Genomic DNA, 6,712 nt, shown 5'->3' with positions numbered 1-6,712 from the left:
GTGATCAGAGTGGAGGAGAGGCAGCGGTCATTGGCCGAGCGCAGGGAGCGGGCAGGAGTGTGAATGGAGAGGAGGTTAGAGATATAAGGGGTAGTAGAGTGGGAGAGAGCCTTGTAAGTGGTGGTGAGGAGTTTGAAAATAATTCTGTAGGGGAAGGGGAGCCAGTGTAGGGCAAGGCAGAGAGGGGAGGCAGAGGAGGAGCGGCGTGAGAGGTAGATGAGTCTTGCGGCCGCATTGAGTATAGAGCGGAGGGGGGGAGAGACGGGGAGTGGGGGAGGCCGGTGAGGAGGAGGTTGCAGTAATCCAGGCGGGAGATGATGAGTGCGTGTATGATGGTTTTGGTGGCCTCCTGAGAGAGAAAGGGACGGATGCGGGCGATGTTGCGTAGTTGGAAGTGACAGGCTTTGGCAAGAGAATAAATGTGGGGGGCAAAAGAGAGAGGAGTCAAGGGTGACACCCAAGCAGCGGAGTTGGGTGACAGAGGAGATGGTGGTGTTGTTAACGACAATGGAGAGGTCATGGTGGGATGGGAGGCTGGGAGGAGTAAAGACAATGAGTTCAGTTTTGGAAATGTTGATTTTGAGAAAGCGCTCCGACATCCAGGAGGAGATGGCGGAGAGGCAGTCAGATACCTGAGTGAGGAGGGTGGAGGAAAGATCAGGTGAAGAGATGTAAAGTTGAATGTCATCAGCATAAAGGTGATACTGAAGGCCAAAGGAGGAGATGAGAGCACCAAGGGAGGAAGTATAGAGCAGAAAGAGTAGAGGGCCGAGAACGGAGCCCTGTGGGACTCCTACAGCGAGAGGGTAGGGGGAGGAGGAAGAACCAGACATGGATACAGAGAAGGAGCGGTTAGCGAGGTATGAGGTGAACCAGGCGTGGACAGAACCAGAGAGGCAGAGAGAGAGAAGAGTTTGCAGCAGGAGGGGGTGATCCACGGTATCAAAGGCTGCGGAAAGGTCAAGGAGGATGAGTAGGGAGAAATGACCCTTGGATTTGGCCGATAGGAGATCATTAGTAACCTTGGCCAGGGCAGTTTCGGTAGAGTGGAGGAGGCGGTAGCCGGATTGGAGAGGGTCAAGGAGGGAATTGTCCAAGAGGTGCCGGGTTAGGCGGCTACAGACAATTCGCTCAAGTAATTTAGAGGCATAGGGGAGAAGAGAGATAGGGCGATAGTTGGCAAGAGATGTGGGGTCGAGATTGGGTTTCTTGAGGATAGGAGAGATGAGACCATGTTTAAATGAGAGGGGTACTACACCAGAGGAGAGTGATAGGTTGAAAAGGTGTGCGAGGTAAGAGCAGGCAGTGGGAGAAAGAGAGCGAAGGAGGTGAGAGGGGATGGGATCGAGAGGGCAGGTAGAGGGTGGAGAGGAAAGAATGAGAGAGCGAACTTCTTCACCTGTTGTAGGGCCGAAGGAGCACCAGAGTTGGGTGTTGGTGGGAGGTGAAGCGAAGAGGGAGGCGGGAGAAGGGGAGGAGGAGATGTTCAGTCTGATGGCCTCAATTTTGGAAGAGAAAAAGGTGGCAAAGTCAGAAGCGGACAGGGAAGACGGGACAGAAGGGGGTGGGGGGGAGAGTAGGGAGTTGAAGGTGGCAAAGAGGCGGCGGGGATTGGAGGACTGAGAAGAAATGAGGGACTTAAAGAAGGATTGTTTGGCGAGGGAGAGGGCGGAGCAGAAAGAAGAGAGGATGAATTTAAAGTGAAGGAAGTCGGCCAGGGAACGAGAGGCGTTCAGCAGTGCGAGAGCACTTTTGGAGGAAGCGGGTGAGTTTCGAGTGCCAGGGCTGGGGAATAATGCGGCGTCTGCTGACAGTAGAGGCCGGCGCGACAGCGTCCAGGGCAGTAGAGAGGGAGAGATTGTAGAGGGAGGACGCCTGGTCAGGACAGACCAGGGAGGGAAGGGGTGATAGGAGAGTTTCAAGAGAGGAGGACAAGGAGGTATGGTCAATAGCGTCATGGTTGCGCCTGGTGTGGGTGGCTTTGGGCGAGGCAGGAGCAGGGGAGGAGGACAGAGTGAAGGAGAGGAGATGGTGGTCAGAGGGTGGGAAGGGAGGGTTGGAGAAGTCAGAGAGATCACAGAGGTGAGAGAAGACAAGGTCAAGGGAGTGACCAAGACAGTGGGTGGGGGAAGAGGTCCACTGAGTGAGGCCTAGGGAGGAGGAGAGGGCGAGAAGTTTGATGGTGGCGGGGTCAGAACAGTTGTCAATAGGAATATTAAAGTCACCAAGTATGATGGAGGGAAGGTCAAAGGAAAGGTAGTGGGGGAGCCATGAAGCGAAGTTGTCAAGGAAAAGGGAGGAGGGGCCTGGGGAACGGTAGATGACTGAGACACAGAGGTGGATGGGGGAGAAGAGCCGGATGGAGTGTACTTCAAAGGAAGAGAAGGAGAGGGAAGGTAAAGTGGGAATGACCCGAAAAGTGCAGTTGGGGGAAAGGAGGAGACACACTCCACCTCCTGGACGCTCATCCGGTCTGGTGGAGTGGGTGAAGGAGAGGCCCCCATAGGAGAGGGCGGCAGGTGAGGCAGTGTCAGAAGAAGTAAGCCAGGTTTCAGTGATGGCAAGTAGATTTAGAGAGTTGGAGATGAAGAGGTCATGGATGGACGCCAGTTTGTTACGGATGGACCTGGAGTTCCAGAGGGCACATGAGAAGGGGAGGAATGGAAGAGGGGAGATGTGGATGAAATTGTCAGGGTTGATAGAGTTAGGGGGAGGGTGAGGGGTGGGGCAGCGAGAGATGGGTGAGAGAAGGGGGCTGAGGGAGAGGATGGGTATAGGAAAGGAGCGTGGTGTCATGGTGAGGGACAGGGATGGACGGGGAATAATAGAAGGGGCAAGGGTAATTAACACAGAGGTGAGGGCAGCAAAGGGAGACAGAAATGGACCAGAGCAGATAAGAGGCTTAGTTAGATTAAGGATAGACGGAGTAAAGTAAAACAAAGACTTAGTAAAATTAAACTAGTTAGATTAAGCTAAATTAGATTAGGCATTGACAGAACAAAGTAGGACAAAGACAAAGATAAGACTGTAAGAGACAAAGGAATGGAGCAGAAGCAATATAAAGTGCCGTAAAGAATTAAAATAAAATGGAGAAAGTTAAAAATGCAAATAAAATACAATAATTAAGATAAAGTACAATAATTAAGATAGAATAATTAATATAAAATACAGTACAATACAATAAAATAAATTGCAGTAAAATAAGGTTAAACTAAGGTTAAAATGAGCTAACGGTAAGTTAGAAATGAAAACACAAAAAATTAATTCAATAGAAATGAAAACACAAAAATTAAATAGCAGTAAAATAAGGTTAAACTAAGGATAAAATAAGCTTAAGGTAAGTTAGAAATGAAAACAAGGTGGCGAAAATGATGTAGGGCTGCAGAGAGCCGGTACCGGGTTCAGGGCAGGAAAGACCAGGGAGACCGGGAGTCCAGGGAGGTACAGGGTCCAAGGCAGGAAAGTCCAGGGAGACCAGAGAATCAGGAGAGTCACGGTGAGGACAAGTAACTGTGGTAATTTTAACCCTGTTTTCTGCTTGCGGCTCCCTGCGAGCAAAAACCAGCCTTAAAGATTACCGTTTTAATGTTAATAATACGCACTATTACCATAATATTGGTAATAGTGAGCACGCCTCGTTACTTTCAGCAGTAACGTGGCCAATTGAATTCCCCCTAAGTCTGCAATAAACACCAGGATATGCCAGGCTGGTCTGGTTAAACTATTACATATAACTAAATAATAACATTTAACAACTATAACTATATAAACTAAACCTTAACATAGGGTAGGGCTGAATAACCCAGTGAAGCTCCCAGGGAAAACCAGCCCTGTGTTGAATAGTTGTTGAGCTCATTTTAACCCCTCTGACTGGTGTGAGTTGGGGTAATGTAATAAAGTAAAAAAACAAACAAACATTAGTTTATGCCACTTTCATACTGGCGGCCCAGCAATATGCCGGGTTTTTGCAGGGGCTCGGAGTGTCCCAGCACTAAGCAAAAACCCGGGTTGCACCATTCATAGTGCAGGCAACCCGGGTCCGACCCGGGAATTACCCCTCGATAAATCCCGGGTTGAAGACCCGGGTTTTTAGACCCGGGATTTTTCACTTGTACCATTCATACTGCACCAACACCCGGGTCGTTTGAGCTCGCCCCGGGAAAAACCCGGGATTTTGGTGCACTATGAATGGGGTATAACTGTGTGGAACCACAATGATCCCTTCAGGATGACAGAAAAGAAAACAGGTTTCTTTGTGGGCCTTCAAGTACCAGCAGGCCCTGGCTGCTAACAGTTTCCACAAGCATGCTTTGGTGGCCTTGGGCATGTTGGCACTTGTAGTTCTACAAGCATCAACCTACCCATATTGTTAAAGGCTGCCAGGGCTTGCTGCGACTTGTAGTTCCACACAGCAAATCTTTGTTTTTTTTATTTTAACACATTACCCCAAACCCCACTGCACAGTGTGCTTAGGATGATGCCAAGTATTTATGCTTGAAAGAACAAAATTCTCTGGGTTAAGCGAATAAACACGAGGCGCGTGTAGCTCATGGCTCATGGAGTGAATGGCTGCTACCGCCCCCAGCTGGCTGATCATGCTGACAGTCAGCTGTGGAACCTCTGGACTACAGGTTGTGATGCGAAATCAAAAGTACACAGAGAGACCTTGATCAGTTCCCCTCTGACTAATGACAGATCAGCAACAGGTAAGTGGGGAAGGAGGGAGGATTTAATATAAGTGGTGGGAAGTTGATGTTAAAGGGGTTAGGCATGATGATTGAGAGTAAATCATGAGTATAAGGGGGTTAATGACATGATGAGGGGATTGAAAAGAGGGTTAAAGATTATTATGAAAGAGTTAATTATGAGAATTTGGGGGTTATTTATAATTGTCCACTGCCTTGTGCTTGTCCCCAGACTAATATTTGTCAGCAAGCTCCTGCATGTAATGTGTGAGAAGAGTGTGGGGTTGGTATTGGTGTAATGTGTGGGGAGAGTGTTGGGATTAGTATTGGTGTAACGTGTGGGGAGACTGTTGGGGTTGGTATTGGTGTAATGTGTGGGGAGAGTGTTGGGGTTGGTATTGATGTAAGTGTGGGGAGAGTGTTGGGGTTTTGTATTGGTGTAACATGTGTGGACAGTGTTGGGGTTGGTATTGGTGTAATGTGTGGGGAGAGTGTTGAGGTTTTGTATTGGTGTAACATGTGGGGACAGTGTTGGGGTTGGTATTGGTGTAACGTGTGGGAAGAGTTTTGGGGTTGGTATTGGTGTAATGTGTGGGGAGAGGGATGGAGCTGTTGCCAGCCTATTGGCACAATTGTGTTTACTTTGCTTTGAAATCTAACATTTGGCAACCCCTCCCTATTGAAATTCTCTGTTTGCCCCTGGGACAGTGTTCTGCATCAGACATCGGTACTTCTGGACTGCAGCCTTACCTGCCAGACAGGAGGAGGCAAGTTACTATTTTTATTTAACAGAAGTCTAGTGTGTGACGGTGTGGGTATTGGGGAGGTGAGAGGGGTACAGTAGGTTGATTGTTTGCCTAGGGTGCAGAGCACCCTTGCCCCGGCCCTGGATGATCCCCAGTGCTATTCAGCAAAGGACTGATTTTCCAAAGGAGAACACTTTTTGTGAGCCCAAATCCCACAGGGTGGTTCCCAATTTGACAGATGGTCGGGCTAGGCTCCCTCTCTCTCCCTCTTTGACCAGCTCATTGTGGCATAGTCTGGTGCTGGTTGATTCCCAGCATTAGCAGTAATCAGTCCAGGCTATAAGTACTGGCGCTGGTGTAAATTTTGGGGAAGGGCTTCATTTTCTATTTATTTAAGCCCTTTTTAATACAAATAAAGAAACTTGCTGCTGATCATTATCATTACCATTTATCTGTACACCAAGGCTAACCACAAAAGATATACCTCCTAACAGGCATATCTACTTACATTCCTCCCAACTCGGAAGTGGGACAAAAAAAAGCCCTGCCTGAACCACACAAACCCCACCCAGAAATAACCACGTTGGGTCAATTTTTATAAGCAAAGCCCCTTTTATGGACATTGAATCAGAGCATTTAGGAGGTACCTACTTATATTTGTACACCATTAATGTAATCAAGTTGCACTTGCACCCCCCCAGATCAGGGGCGAGCTGGCCTGGGGGGCAGGGGGGCATATGGCACCCTGGACGATAGTATTCTATTTTGGGCCGCCTGGTGGTCCAGTGGTAATACGATGGAGACAGCCTTTGCGGTCTGTGCAGGGGCTGTCACATCGCAGAGTACTCACTGCAGCCGGATCATACAGCTTGTAGTACAATATTCTGTGAATGGATGATGCCCCCGCAGTGAGTACTCTGCGATGTGACAGCCCCTGCACAGACCGCAAAGGCTGTCTCCATCGCATCTCAGTAGCAGGCAGCTTACATCATCAGGTCATGTGACCGCAGTGGTCACATGGTAGTAAGTGTAGGCGGGGCTGCTGGAACTCTATGGTCAGTGTGCAGGAGCTGCAGCATTTCTCTCTGTCACTGGAGCCACTCGTGTAGAAAAAGGTAAGAGGAAGGGAGGAGTTAGCGTGTGTAAAGGGGGGAGGGGCATATGCCATTGAAGCTGCAGGGTATAGGGGTACATGTGTGGCTGAAGGTGCTGGGGGCAGAGGGGGGGCATGTGTGGCTGAAGGTGCTGGGGCAGAGGGGGGTTATGTGTAGCTAAACGTGC

The sequence above is a fragment of the Mixophyes fleayi genome, chromosome 2 (assembly GCF_038048845.1).
Source record: "Mixophyes fleayi isolate aMixFle1 chromosome 2, aMixFle1.hap1, whole genome shotgun sequence".
Classification (NCBI taxonomy): domain Eukaryota; kingdom Metazoa; phylum Chordata; class Amphibia; order Anura; family Limnodynastidae; genus Mixophyes; species Mixophyes fleayi.
Note: the sequence above shows the minus strand (reverse complement) of the source record.